Raw genomic sequence first — 16325 nt, forward strand, 5'->3', positions numbered from 1 at the left:
CGACCTGGGGGTCTATTACGTATCTCTTCACGGAGTGAAAATGTGAAAAATGAGCAAATTTACTAGAATATTTATAATTTGATTGGTCAACATCTAGTGAATTTGCTCACTTTTCGCATTTTCACTCCGTGAAGAGATACGTAATAGACCCCCTGAGCAGTGTGAGCATAGACGTATAATATATAGACCGCGCGGTCCTATGTCTCCCGCAGTTAGAGCGCGTCACAGAATAGAAAGAGAAAGCCTCTGTACGATCACCATTCTGTCTTCTTCTAACGACGCGTAGTGGGAGAGACGCCCTCCCTTCAAGTGGGGAAACAGCATAGAGAACTGTCGAGAAGGGATCCCCACTCTGCATTGTTAGACAAAGACAGAATGGTGATCCAAAGCATGCTAACTCTTTTCAATCTGTGACGCCTTTCCAAGTCGAATGAGCGGTCTATATATTATACGTCTATGGGTGTGAGTGTGGCGGAGTGAGTGAGAACGAGTTTTCTCAGGTTGGATAGCTTCCAGGGGTGCTTTAATCGGCTCTTTTTAGGGACTCAGGTGGTTGGAGACGAGAAAAAGAAGGAGAAAAGAGTGAGTGGTAGGATAGGTACAGATGCGGAAGCAGGTAGGTGGATTGGATCGGTAGATAGGTTAGGGAAGGGGAGGATAAGGAAAAGGAAGGATTTCGGGAGGGGAAAAGGGTTAGGAGGGTTACTCAAGGGAATTTCAGAAGAGGTTGGAGGGAGCGGCGGTCCCGGAGGAGGTGTTTGAGAGGTTTTTCCTCCGGGAATCGGTCGCGATGAGGGGGATCGGGAGAGGATTGGGAGGGGGAAATGACGCGAAAGGTACGGGAAAGAACAAAACGGAATCGGTTAGGAAAGGGGACTCGGGTAAAAACACAAAGAGCGATGGTTTAGATAAGGCGAAAAACGGCATTCCCTCAGATAGAGACAAGAAAAAGAATGGCGCTAGGGCGACAGAGAGCTCAAATGCGATGATAGATATCATTAAGCGGGACAGAGCAGGACAAAAGTCGAGGAGAGCGCTGGAAAGAGAGTTTGTTAAAACAGGGAAAGGTTTGGTGTGAGGAAAGCAAGAGTAGTAGGACTAAAGGAACAGGTAAGATGTACAAAACGTTTTTACCGACAGAGTCAGAAGGAGAGGTTTGTTTAGTGGCAATATTAAAAGTGGGAAGTTTTACTAGTACTAAGAACAGCAATGCGGTTAGAATCGTGGCAGAGTTCAGGAAGGACAGTATTAAGCCGTTAAGAATAGTTAGTAAGGCATTCAAGTTGTGGTATAGCAGCGTCAATAATATTTCATATCCACGCTGTAGTTTCGTATCACGTACATTTATTGTGTATCAATACAGCAACTGTCTTTTTCTCGGTCAGTTGAGATCGTATTCTTCGTGGTAATTATAGAGCTTAGGGGCCTTCGCCCTGTATCACCTGCGGACTGGTGTGCGACAACGCCTGGAGCCTTGACTCTGGATAACGACTTATTCGGACACGTACTCTCAACATGTACTCCTTAAAGGCTCAAGATGAACTGAACTGTTCCTTGGAAATCTGTTTATTGACGATTCCTTGGTGATGCTAACAACCGTTCGAGACTGTCGAATTCGAGTATGTCTTTTGTTCTACAAATAACGAGAGAATACGAGAGAGTGACCGATCGAATGGGCAATGGAGAATGAAATTTATACGTGTGCGTACGTGAGCGTGTATGTGTCCGAATAGACCAGTCCAGCTGTCATGCATGACGAAAATCGCTTTATGTATGCACGCATCTACGCGACACAAGTCGTCGGAAGTTTGGTTTCAAAATGCCAGTCAAGCTAACTTAATACTTAAGTCCCAGATGGAGAGTAAAGGGGAAGGTAGAAACGTGCAATATTTGGTAAGGGATAAAACGGCAAGGCGCAAAGGAGTTATACGTGATTGGAATTTGTCGCTACGTGAACTGGTTGAGGCAATTGACGAGGGTCTCAGGTTGGTCAAAGTGGAAAGAATGGTATCAAGGAAGGGTGTGCCTTTACAATTACGCAATGTGATAGTTACAATAGAGGGGGAGAGTATCCCTGAAAGGGTTAGTATTTACGAGGGATTATCAAGACTGATTTTGCGGCCATACATAGAGGAGGTGTTACAATTGTTATAAGTTTGGTCATTATAAGGGTGAGTGTAGAAATAGGAAGATTTGTACTGTGTGTGGTGAAGGTTATCATGGCGAATGTACAAAGGCTTTTAGATGTGTAAATTGTGGAGGGAACCATAGAGCGACGGCAAGAATATGTCGGGTTTATACGGAGAACTGTGCTATTAAGAAGGTGAAGGCGGAAAAGAATATAACGGGAGAAGAGGCCAGAAGAGAAGTACAAGGATCCAGAAGTGAGGGTGTTTATCGGATAATAGACAAGGTAAATGATAACGAAGGAACTTATGCAGATAGAGTTGGGATTAGAGTTACAGGAATAGTTGTACCCGGTGACGACAGAGAGGAAAGGAGATGCAGGTATTGTAATGGCGGCTGGAAGGAGAACCGTGAAGAAAGGAAAGGAAGTGACAGCAGGGAGAAGGAGATAAGTAGGCAAGTATACCCTTCGGTCATTCGAGAAGAAGGGTCAAGGGTTACATTAAGGGAAGAGGAGACAGAATGGGAAAGATTTTTGACGATGTTTGCAAATAAAAGGATGAAAACTAAAATTTTGACATTTTTGCAAGAGGAAATGGCAAAGGAAGAGGCATTTAGGGAGAATAAAAGGAAACAAGCGTTAAAAGAGAAGCAAGAATGGAAGATTGGACTTCGTGCAGAGAATAGGAAGAGGAAGGAAAGAGGAGACTTAGGGGAATCGACAGAAAAAAGGACAGCTATGGAAACGGAAGACGGTGAAATTGAGGAGCCGATGTTCATGGATGATTCAGACAGTTCTATGGATGCTTGAGACTAAGGTTTTAATATGGAATGCAAGAGGGTGGAAGAGTAAGGATAAAGAGTATGAGACGAAGTACAGACTATTAGATTATGATATATGTATTGTTGGTAATTGTGAGTCATTAATGAAGCAAAACTAGAGACATTCATTATGTTATTGTGTGAACGCGCCTATAATCTAATGTGGTTTCCTTTCTATATGTTGTTCTGCTAATCTATGCGTGATTTTGAATAAAGTCAAGTCACTCTCTCTGCGAGAACCTTCTAATAAGAACCACGTGTGTAATATTGAATCCTGTCTCTAAGAGGACCTATATCCCATCATGTATTATTACGGAAACTAGGGGTTAGGGATAATATTAACCTAGCAGGTTTTAATATAGTTAGGCAGGATCGAGCAGTAGGAGTTAGGGACACAAAAGCAGGGGGGGTGATGATCTTAATAAAACATAACATAGAATTTAAGTCGTTAAGTTTAAATTATAACAAGAGTAAAATGGAATGTGTCGGGATTGATGTGAGTTTAGGAAATAAAACAGTGTCGATTATTGGCGTTTATAAGAGGCCAGAAGGAAATGTTAGCAGGGAAGAATGGAGTAGATTCGTGCAGAGAAGAGGAAAGAATGAAGAGATTATTTTGGCAGGCGATTTTAACTCTCATAACAGGAGTTGGAATTCTGAGGTAACTGACAGAAACGGTGAACAATTGTGGGAAGGAATGGAGGAAAATGATCTTTATTTGGTGAATGGCGATACGCAAACCAGGATAGGCGAGGTGAACCGGAGGTCGAATAATTTAGATTTAATGTTTGAGACGGAGCATATTTGGAGAGAAGTGGATTACGATCAAATTGACGATAGTTGAGGATCGGATCATCACCCGGTGGAATTCGTGATTCATAAGGAAGCTAGAGGAGAGTATCGAAAAAAAACAAATTGGATTAGTTCTAAGAGGACAGACTGGAAAGCGTATGAAGAGTTACTAGGGAAATGGTGCAAAGAAATGGATGATGATGACTGGAGGTCTAGGAATTTGGAGGAGAGGTATGAACTTTTAACGGCAAAAATGAAAGAAGCTGGAAGTAAATATGTAAAGAAAGGGAAAGAGGAAGAGAAGAAAGCGGACAGGAACAGAGGGAGTAGAATAGGAAGGAAAAAAAGAAGACAGGTAGAATGGTGGGACGAAGAATGTGCGCGAGTAGTTAGAGAACGAAAATCGAAATTAAGGATATATAAAAAGGAAAAGAACTTAACGAATTGGGTGGAATATAAGAGATACAAAACTCTTGCAGTGAAAACCATTAATAAAAAGAAAAGGGAGAACTTTATCCGATTTGTAGAATCTATTAATAGATGGACAAATATGTCGTATGTTTGGCAAAAAATGAGAATTTTACGGAATAGAAAGAGTAGAGTTGAGTGGAATAAATGGCAAACGAAGAATAGAAGAGAGGTTATTCTCCAAGAAATAGAAAAGTTGACGGTTCCTTGGTGTCAGAGTGATAGGATCAGCGTGGAATATAATGATATACATATGCGGAGCCGTTACGACAGTCTTAGGCGCCCCTACGCTCACGGAATTCACTTGCGCCCTAGCACAAAACTGCAAACGAAAATAACAAATTCCTGCTTTTAGCGCTACCCAGAACCACGACGAGGACGTAGCAGGATAATAGTTCCGTTTTTTTTACTTTCTCATATTTTTATATTTTTTTATATTTTTAAATTTTTATATATTTTTAAAATTTTTAAATTTTCATTTTATTTTTATATTTATTATCAAGGATTAATAGAAGATATTTCATACATTTTTGTTTTAATATAATAAAAAATATAATTTAAAAGTTATGTTTTCTGGACATAGCTTTTGCAAATGTTTCTATAACATCCTTATAATCGAGGTCATTGGCCACTTCTTTTTCAATTGATATCATTGCTAAATCAGATAACCGTGTCTGCGTCATTGTACTTCTCAGATAATTTTTGATCAATTTTAATTTTGAAAAAGTTGCCTCACTAGTTGCCACAGATATTGGCATGGTCAATAATATCCGAAATGCTATTATTAAATTGGGAAATATTTCCAAAAAGCCATTTTGAGCTAATTTATTTAAAATCTCAATAGGGGATTGCAAAGTGTTTTGCTGCATATCTGAAAATGTTGTTTTATATAGATTTATTTCTTCAAACAGTTCAATAGCATTTATGTCAGAACAATTTGTGTTTTTGTTATAAAGCTTTGATTCTAAAGTTTTACATTGATTTAAAGTAATATCGGAAGTACTGATATCATACAGAAATTTGAAAGCGTGACTATAAGAGTTAAGCTAATCGAATCGTTCTTCTAGAGAATTTAGAGCTACATCAATAATATAATTAAAAAATTCTACTTTAAATTTCTGTCTGGCATCTGTTATCGGCTTAAACCTTGTATCACTGCGTACGTGTGTGCCCCGCGAAAAAACATTTTGCGCTTTCCAAATTTTGCGCCCTTCCAAATCTTGCGCCCTACGCTGGAGCGTACCTGCGTACTGCCTTGTAACGGCCCCGATTATACATGATTTTAATGAAAGTTTCAAAATAGAAGAAATGGAGAGAGTTTTACGGATGAGCAAGGACAAGTCGTCACCAGGTATGGACGGAATCGATTATAAAATGTTGAAAAGGTTGCCAATGGAAATGAAGTGGAATGTATTGGATATATTTGATGAAGTTTGGGGGTCTGGCAAGATAATTGAGTGTTGGAGAGATTATCAAGTTTTTTTTATTGACAAACCAGGAAAAGAAAAGGTACGACCTATCTCTATGGCGTCATGCGTGGAAAAAAATGGAACGAATGATTTGTGAAAGGTTGAATTGATGGGCGGAGAATTCAAATAAGTTGGATAGAAGCCAAAACGGATTCAGAAAGGGAAGATCGTGTATGGAGAACTTGGTGCAAATCGTTTCTGACATAAAAAGTGGTGTTACGTCCAAAGCTCCGTGAGCTCGAAGGAAGGGCGCAACAGGACGCCTCCTCTCGTATCTTGTGGCGGTCAGGCCCCAAAACACGAGTCGGACTGACCACTTGCTCTGGCTTAAAGGTCAACGACCACGGAGGTCGATTTTACCGTAGGCCCTGGAACGGTCTGTCCGTTGGTCCCTTTTTAGGTCAGGGTAACTGAATCCCTTTTACCTGGGATAGGACCCGTACGATCTGGGAAGGTGGAGACGAATAGAGGGAATTAAAATGAATAATATATCGGTGACTAGTTTAATTAATAAACATTTTATTCTAAAGAAAACAAAGTATGTCTAAAACATATTTGGTTGAAAGAAATTTAAAGTGTATGTGTTGTTTTGTGTCTATAAAATGTGTAAATTGAAAATGTAGTTTACTCGGAAATTATAATTAATTACAAATTGAAAACTAAACATAAGCGGAAATTAAACGCTTTACTTCCTAGATCAATTTTCCAAACTGAGTCTATTTCAAACAACATAAAAACTAAAGGAGAACAACTTAACCAATAAAATGATATATAAATGAAAATTACGGTGACTGATCTATTTCTAAAATCTATTTCTATATTAACATTAATCATTACTTAAAAAATACCGGCGAAGGAGAGAGGCGGGGAACAGGATGGGATATAGGTGTCCTCTGACAATCATAGGGATCCCGACGTTTGGGTTGGTGTGCCGAAGAGCGGCATTGAGAGAGGGAATAGGAAAGAAGTCTGGGTCTATCACAATGGCATTAGGTGGTAGAGGGTGAGTGACTGGAGGGAAAATGTGGAGGAATCGCTCTCCTAGAGTCACCAGTGAACGCTGGATGAACTCTTCGACTATGTCGTTATCTCTGACGGGCGACGGAGAACGAGGAGGAGAAGAAGGAGAATTTGCAAAATTCTCCAAATCGCCAGGTTGCACAGGCGAATAGCGTAGGGAGGAGGGAGCTGGAGAAATAGACGGAGAGTAACGGGGAGAGCTAGGAGGTGACACTTGAATGGATGCTCGCGAAGGGGATTCGGACATAGAGAAATAACACGAAGGGGGTGTAAGAGAAGAAGGAGGCGGAGATAAGGAGAGAGAGACGCTTGAAGGAGTTGAAGGACGCAAAGAGGAGCGCGAAGAAGAAACGGAGGGTGCGGAAGAAGAGACGCTTGAAAAGACAGAGAACGGGGAAGGTGTTCGGAGTAGGGGTTCCAGTATCTGAACGGAAGAATCAGGGGATGCCCGATGCGAGGTGGAAGATACTGTTTGGACGAAAAGGGCAGGGGAAGGAGGCCGAAAAGAATCTAATACTATGACTGATGAACTGGTCGAACACGCTGAGGGGGGCCGCGGATCGATCTCGGTCGCGATCTTTTTACGCGGTGGCTCCGTCGTTGGATGGCCCCCAGGAAACGAAGCTTGGTCGCTGCTAGATGATCCCGCAGAGGGAGACGGATTGCGTGATCGTTTGCCGGAAAACACTTAAAGGGGGATACCGGATGAGTCCAGGAGAAATGTATAGAAAAGGGGTAGAAGAGAGCTGAAGGAGAAATGTGAATGAAAATTGTCCATGAACAAACAAAAGGAAGAGAAGACAAAGAGTAAAGAAAAAAGGAGTGACAGCTAAAGGAAAACGCTCACTTGTTTGCAGGTGCATGCTGAAACTTGAAAAAATCCGTTTGTGCCAATGAACTGCCGTCGGGTGGATGGTGTAGCGCACGTCGAGTTGGTTGGGTGATATGTAACTCGCGCACCAAAGTTAGTGTTCACGGCCCGGCACTTGACTTCACAAAACTATTGAAGAAAAATTGTGTCGTTCGCGAAGGCTGACAAGGTACGTTCGTGGTCACGGACAGAATGAAAAAGCTGCCCTCCGGAATGGTCATCACCTTTTATACGATAGGGATGACGTGGAAAAGAGGTAGCTTTTCCGGGAACTGCGTTTTCAGGAAACCACCTTTCGAGGGCCGTTAGTTAATTTAATTGTAAATATGATTGGTTGGTCTATGAGGCGATAAACCGTCCACGGATGGTTTCTTTTTAAGCCGGAAGTACCGGTACGTGTGTGGCCGGACTCGCGGTTCCTGTGAGGTATCTACCCGGGGAATGATCCGGCACAGCTGTATCATTTTCTCTTCCAGGAAGAGTGATACACCGCGAGCCTACAGTCACGCGCGACCGAATTTGTTGCTTGTTTTTTATAAATTGATCAGTAAGACCAAAGGGTTCGATATCCGGATCTAATATCGCGTCTGCCCGGACACGTGCGTCACAACCCGCGGTTCTTGTGAAGGTATTTCCTCGGATCCGACACAGCTGTATCACCGTTTCTTCTAATCCCTCACTGGGGCCCTATTGATCGCACGCGACCGGCTTGACGCGTCGCCTCATTGACCGACAATTAAAAAATATCGCTAATTTCCTTGGAAACAAGGAACTGTGCAGTCTCTGGACATAACAGTGGTTTTTATAAAGGAAAGACTACGTGGGCTGCATTCTTGGATGTAACAGCAGCATATGACAACGTGCTGTACGACGTGTTAATGAAAAAATTACAAGATGCTGAGTGCCCGAAGAGGAATTATTAATTTTATAGGCGATTGGTTGTATTACAGAAAAGTGACGTTCGTGATCGGTCAAGATGAACAAAGGAATTTAGTAGTTAACAAAGGGTTACCTCAAGGAGCAGTATTGTCACCACTGTTATATGCGCTGTATACAGCGGAGATTATGAAAGATTTACCCGACGAGGTAGATAGAGCTCAATTTGCGGACGATATCGGGATCTATGTGAACAAAAGTAGCTTAGCAGGGAATAAAAGACTGAGTGTAACATATGTTGTAAAGATATTATAAACAGGAAGTCATCCTAAGCCAAAAAGCGAGGATTAAATAAATAATAATAGTAATAATAATAAATAAATAAATAAATAAATAAATAAATTGCTATATCTGCTGTATTTGAACATGACAACTAACAATGTATGCATGCACGAGGAGAGAGAGAGAATGCGTACATACATTCTCTGTTTCTATCGCAGTCACATTAAAGTAAACGTCCTAGTAATTGAACAATGATTGAATAATTAATAATATATTTGTGTTTATTAAGATGCTTATCAATAAATGAGACAAAATTATATATTTAAAAGGATATCTGACATTTCTTTTTATGGAAGTAAATTATACAAAGATATAATCCCACACAGCACACTTTATCCTGAGGATATCCCAAATTGTCGCAGATTTACTAATACAATCCCAGGGATATCCAAGTAAGTAGCATCTAGGATATCCCAAAAGGATATCCTTACGATATCCTACTGAAATCTTCGTATCGCGTGATATCGACAGGATATTTGCAGGACATCCGCATGTCAGGATATCATCACGTACAAAAGTCTAAAGGACGTCGTAGGGATGTCCACAGGATATAAAATGTCCTTTAGACATCCCTTCGATGTCTCTCGGATATCATTTTGCAATGAATTATATATTATATATAAAGGAATTAACTCTAAAAATAAAAAAATTATTCGAAAGTTTTTCGAAAATATTGTATATTAATTATTTAATCCTTCACCTGTGAAAGATGTATTATATACTGTGACCTAAGAAGTAGTCTTTTATTTACTAGAAAGGATACGCACATGGAGAAAATTTGCACTTAGAGAGTACTACAACTCAAAAATTAAAAGAAAGTTGAGAATGTCATAGATATCAAGTAAACGCGTAGCGCGAGACCGCACCGTGAATTTACGCAAGTCGGCGAGCTGCGAGTACCCGAAATTATCAGATCTCAATAACGGGTGAATTGATCAAGTTCTAAGTAGGCTCAATCGATAGCTTGGGTATGATTTGCATAAGAAAGATGGTCTTATTTTTTCGCTATGTGCCCTACGAGCGGAGATATTGCGACGCAAAGTCCAAAGAAACGTCGTCGTCAACGTCGATGTTGTACAGTTGCACTTTCTGCTGCGAGAGAGCGTTAGCGATATATCTAGACTTTTGTAGGTTATAGATCGAGTGAGCGAACGAGGGATTGACAGTCAGCGAGAGAGTGATCGAGTACAGGAGTGAATTATTTAAATGAGTAAGAGTGAATAAGTATGTGATGTGCGTACATACGTGGTGTGTGTGTGTGTGTGTGTGTGTGTGTGTATAATTGAATGATAACAATATTATACAATTCGCAGCAAGGTTAAGTTACAGGTGAGCTTTAATCAATCATTAATTAATCATTTTCATTGTGCAGTAATGGTACGATAACGTATTTATCATTTCCACATGGTATTTTAAAAAATTTCGTTTTACTTTAGACAATAGCCACATTCTAGTTTGCGATAACGCTGATTCCGATTTCTGAAACGACATACGTGTCTAGTAAACTACACTCACTCCCAAAAAAAGCAGTACACTAAAATTTAGGGAAAAATTTACCAACCTTCAAATGATCATAACTTGGTAAATAATGAAGATAAAAATATGTTCAAAAATGCAAAATGAAGCTTCAAGTATCCACTTTAAGAATATTTGAATGGCAATTATGGTCGGTCATTTGATTCAAAATGGCGGATGACAAAATGAGAGGATGCAAAAGTGATAACCGAAAGTCCGAGTTTGTGACGGTGCATGGCGTGAATTAGATATCGCAGCCTAATGGGACCAAATGCAAATGAAAATATAGAGTGTTATCTTTAAAATGCTTTTTACCGAGCTCGATGCGATCATTTTTCGCTGAGTTGTGCAACTTTAAAAAAGAAAACACTCTGTTAAGTAAATTTGGAGTATCTCAACAAAAAATGATCGCATCGAGCTTTGTAAAAAAGCGTTTTAAAGATAAAACTCTATACTTTTATATGCATTTAGTCCCATTGGGCTGCAATACCTATTTTACACCATGTGCCATCGCAAACTCGAATCTTCATTTATCAATTTCGCATGCTCTCCCTTTCCGCCATTTTAAAAAACTCGTCGTGCACAATTTCGATTTAAATTGCGAAAAGTAGGGTTTCAAAGCTTTAAAACCGTTTTTGAAATTTTGTGCTAGGATAGTTAGGTACCGAGATATTCAATTTCGAATTTGCAATATCGTCGATTCAGCAAGGCCTAAGGAATTAGAAAACCCTGCGGTTCGTTTAGTTCTTTTATAATTCCAACTGCTGCGTTCATTATTCTTTATACTCCAAATCCTTCTTATGTGGTATGTGCGTGTGTGGGTGTAGGTGTATGTAGGTGTGTGTAGGTGTGTGTGTGTGTGTGTGTGTGCGCGTGTGTGCGCGTGTGTGTGTGCGTGCGTGTGTGTGTATGTGTATCACAAGGATGAGGACCCCGTGGTTCGTCAGTTCCACAGTAATTTAAGACTCCAAACCCTCCTTGTGGGGTGTGTGCGTGTGTGTGCGCACGCGCACACACTAACACACACACATACACACACCTACATACACCTACACCCACACACGCACATACCACATAAGAAGGATTTGGAGTATAAAGAATAATGAACGCAGCAGTTGGAATTATAAAAGAACTAAACGAACCGCAGGGTTTTCTAATTCCTTAGGCCTTGCTGAATCGACGATATTGCAAATTCGAAATTGAATATCTCGGTACCTAACTATCCTAGCACAAAATTTCAAAAACGGTTTTAAAGCTTTGAAACCCTACTTTTCGCAATTTAAATCGAAATTGTGCACGACGAGTTTTTTAAAATGGCGGAAAGGGAGAGCATGCGAAATTGATAAATGAAGATTCGAGTTTGCGATGGCACATGGTGTAAAATAGGTATTGCAGCCCAATGGAACTAAATGCATATAAAAGTATAGAGTTTTATCTTTAAAACGCTTTTTTACAAAGCTCGATGCGATCATTTTTTGTTGAGATACTCCAAATTTACTTAACAGAGTGTTTTCTTTTTTAAAGTTGCACAACTCAGCGAAAAATGATCGCATCGAGCTCGGTAAAAAGCATTTTAAAGATAACACTCTATATTTTCATTTGCATTTGGTCCCATTAGGCTGCGATATCTAATTCACGCCATGCACCGTCACAAACTCGGACTTTCGGTTATCACTTTTGCATCCTCTCATTTTGTCATCCGCCATTTTGAATCAAATGACCGACCATAATTGCCATTCAAATATTCTTAAAGTGGATACTTGAAGCTTCATTTTGCATTTTTGAACATATTTTTATCTTCATTATTTACCAAGTTATGATCATTTGAAGGTTGGTAAATTTTTCCCTAAATTTTAGTGTACTGCTTTTTTTGGGAGTGAGTGTAGATGTGCAAGGAATATTGTAAAAATATGTTTTTCGTACAAATTTCTTTCTTATTATCACAAAATCATTCAACTGCACATGTCGTACTATTTGTTGAACAATTATAACACTACCATCTTCTAAACTGCAACAATTATTATCACCATTTCGCAAAATTGTAGAGTGTAAGTTTAACATATAATTGAAAAAGATATACATCATCCAGTTTTTTTCAGTAAAGTATAAAACAATGATATTATTTTATTTTTCAGCAATTATAATATAGTTGCATAATGATGCAACACTACTGGGAATAAAAAAGTGTATTATAGACTGACTAAGACATGTCAAAGAAAGATACATAAGACATTCGAACAATGACAATGAGGAAGCAGCAAAACTATAAACAATATTACTTTTCGTATTATTTCGTATTTTATTACTTTTCGTATTATGTTTATGTTTCGTGTCATATCGAAGGTATGTGTTTAAAGCTTTTTCTTTGTGCTGCAAGAACTTACAAGAAGTTTTTATTTACTTTTAACACTTAGAAATTTGTGAGAATTTTAAGAGGTACTGTTAAGAGTTATGTTTATAAAGTTTATAAAGTTTCCTTTTATAAATGAAAATTTATGTTATTGTAAACTTTGTTTTTTTAAAGAGATTTGTTACTATTATATAAGATTAATATATACTTCTACAGCCAATTTTTACATTGAAAGACTGATTATATAAATAAACGTTTATTCTGCAATGTAAACTTCTTTCATATATCATCATCCCCTTCTTTATTTTATGAAATGTCAGAAATGTATTATTATGTAGCATTCCATATCGTAGATATATGTAGATATCCCAGATAGCACAGAGAGTTAAAAAAATTCACTTGTATGTCACAAATTGTGAGTTCATTTTCAGATGCAAAAAGAATTCTTTTACGCTCCATAACATTTTTTCTATTCTTTTTGCTTCTGAAAATGAACTTAGCATTTATGACATACAAATGAATTCTTTTTGAACTCTGTGCTATGTGGAATATCTATACATACGATATTGAATGCTACATCTCATACAGCAAAACAAAAGTCCGAAGGACGTCGAAGGGATATCCACAGGATATAAAATGTCCTTTAGACATCCCTTCGATGTCTCTCGGACTTTTGTGCTGTATGGGATATCTCATAATATCACTCGGACATCCTCTGGATGTCGTCTGCGATATCTGTAGGATATCCCCTAGGCAGATTTTAGGCGGACACTTGTGCATATTTTGTACATCCCACGGATAACTGACATCATCTTGGGATATCTTATGGCTATTGCGATATCCCAAAATGATATCTATGGGATATCTCTCAGATAAAGTGTGCTGTGTGGGATTTGACTGTAAATCGCCGAAAAAAATTATTCATTTTGAATATTACACGGACAGTCACATTTTTATTTAATTTCTTACCATCTTGAGTAAAATATAGTAGATGATGTAGATGTAGATATACATGCAATTTTTAATATTATTATGTATTCATTTATTGGGTCTGTCTTATTCGGTAATTAGGGCATAACTTGTTTCTCAGTTTAATTATTGGTACAAATGACATTATTTAATATTTCATTAAAATTATAATCTACATTTATTAATTACAGATACAGATTGAATATTATTGGCTGTCCCAATCTTTTACCATGGCAGATGGATTACCGACTGCAACTCTGGTTAACTTAACATAATGTAGATGGCAGTTGCTTGGATGGTATGTACAAGCAACGGCATAAATGCCTTCCTTCGGTTATGAGTAACGGTCGGTAACGGCAGATGACACGACTGTGATGTGGACGGAGGCGGCGCGGCGCACACAGGCGAATTCTTACAAATTCAAAACCTAAAATATAAAATTAAAGTGTTTTCGAAATCTAGTTTAATAAATAATGTATTGACTATCAAAGAATCATTTGCAGTTATGAACAAAAATTAACCATTGTTTATAAAAAATGCCATTTTTAATCTGACGAGTTCATATTTTTGCAAAAATTAAAAACTAAGTTATTGTTTGTATTTTAATAACATTAAGAACTTATCGATCAAAATGATAAGAACGTGCTAATAACATAAGCATCGCCAGCGTAAACATAGTATGTATACATACTAATATATTTTTATGTATATATACTATATATTGTTAAAGCTAAATAATAAATAATAATAATATAAAATTTATTAAGAATATTTTTCAATATATCTATTTAATATATATAAGATATATATATATATATATATATATATATATATTTAATATATGATATATGGAAAGTTATTCAAGAAATATGTTTGAGACTGTTTCGACGTTATTAAATCTTTGGTGGCCCTGAAAAGGACCGATTTTTTCTGGTGAAGAGGTCGATAGTGAATAGTCCGTCAGTCAGTAATCAGTCCAGTATCCGTCACGATCGATAACTTGATTGAGTCGATTAGGAATTGAATCAATCAAATTTGCGAGGAAGTCGGGTTGAAACTGAAGTTCTTCCCAGACTTCTTTCGCATGGGCGGCTAACGCTGCTGTCGTCCTCTCCCTTCTTGGTTCCCATCGTTGAACCATTTGTGCCCAAACATTTTCGATCAAATTTAGATCTGGCAAACGAGCAGGCCATTGGATCAAATGAATCTCCGGATGATTCCGAAACCATGCTTGTGTTTCCCGTGATGAATGGACACTAGAATTATCCTTCACTAATCAAATAACTGGCATGTCTTCTGCGGGGTAGATTTCACGTACTGACGGAAGAAATACTTCTTCCAGTATGCGAATGTACTGCGCAGAGTTCATGCGTGTGGGAATGTCCACCAGCTCTCCGATTGTAGTGCCAGAAATCCAGCCCCACATTGCACAGGAAATCCTTCCACTTCTGTGGATAGGCACAACATGATTAGGATTCGACCGTTGATCACGTAATCGCCATACGTGAGGTTGACAGTCGGTACACGATACAAAGACCTTTTCATCGGTCCAGATCGTGGCCTCCCATTTTTCACGGCTTGTCCCCAAGCTGTCCAAAGCAAACGCGACACGTTGCTCCCGATGTTCAGGAGTCAACGAAATTTTGTGAGCTGGACGATAGCAGTGAAGTCCGGCTTCGTTTAGTCGTCGTCTTGCAGTCCTGTCCGATATGTCGACGTCCGCAGTCTGGATGTTTTCTGCAACTGTGCCAAAAGGCCGTTGTTGCATTGAAGCGACGAGATTTTCGTCTTCATCCCGTGTCGTCCGTCGTGATCGGCGATTATGCTTGCGATGATCATGCAATGCATGATCACCGCCTTCAGCATACCGCTGTATCCACGTGCGCACTGTCTTTGTGGAGCATGGAATATCAGCAGTAATATCTGCTACTGATCTTCCAGCTTGCCACTGTCCCACTATGCGACCTCTCACCTCGGGGTACAAATTTTTAAACACGACTTAACGCGCATCTGCAATAAGTCACAAGATAAAACGCATCGCCTCCCGCGAGTTGTATTTATATGATTTGCGGGAAGCGCTGCGGCTCATTTTCAGATTGTGCATTGTTTTTCCGTGAAATCGTAACATTGGACTCGCTAATTAATCGCCAATAGGAATTGAAGAATTTGTTATATGCATTTCATTGGTTCGCATCGACACACCCCGTTGGGTATATAAACGATGCGCGAGTCCAGTGATGTTATAAACAAAACGTCGTCGTCGAGAGAAGACGGAACTCTCCCTGCTTATTTCTTCTTTTCGAGGCTGCGTAAAGGTTGTTCTACATTAGTCGCAAGCGATTGACCACATGCACATTAATCGCAAGTCGCACGAGTCTTATCCCAGCAAACACAAAGTAACAGGTAATATACATGTTAGTTATAATTTCCCACTCATTAATATAAATACAACATAACATACGTGTTATGTAACAATTACATTGTTGAGTGGGAAATTATAACTAACATGTATATTACCTGTTACTTTGTGTTTGCTGGGATTATATCATATAGTTGCCATGATAACAAAGTTCGACGCTCAGGTTATTGCAAATCGCAAAGACGCAAATGTCAAATTTGACCAAACTTTGCGACTGCTGCTTGCGAGCAGTTTACGATCGGAAGTAGTGCAGCTTACGTTCATGCGATTGCTTGCTTGCGTCTA

The 16325-nt window shown here is 39.0% G+C and overlaps 1 long non-coding RNA gene across 1 annotated transcript; it reads left to right on the forward strand.

Annotated features, from left to right (window-relative positions):
- Window positions 1-12222: 12222 nt before the first annotated feature.
- On the forward strand, window positions 12223-12788 carry LOC105286921. The gene is made up of 2 exons (XR_895342.3): window positions 12223-12350; window positions 12438-12788. It is a non-coding gene; the product is annotated as an uncharacterized LOC105286921 (long non-coding RNA).
- The last annotated feature ends 3537 nt before the right edge of the window (window positions 12789-16325 follow it).

This window comes from Ooceraea biroi, chromosome 5, assembly GCF_003672135.1.
Source record: "Ooceraea biroi isolate clonal line C1 chromosome 5, Obir_v5.4, whole genome shotgun sequence".
NCBI classification, from domain to species: domain Eukaryota; kingdom Metazoa; phylum Arthropoda; class Insecta; order Hymenoptera; family Formicidae; genus Ooceraea; species Ooceraea biroi.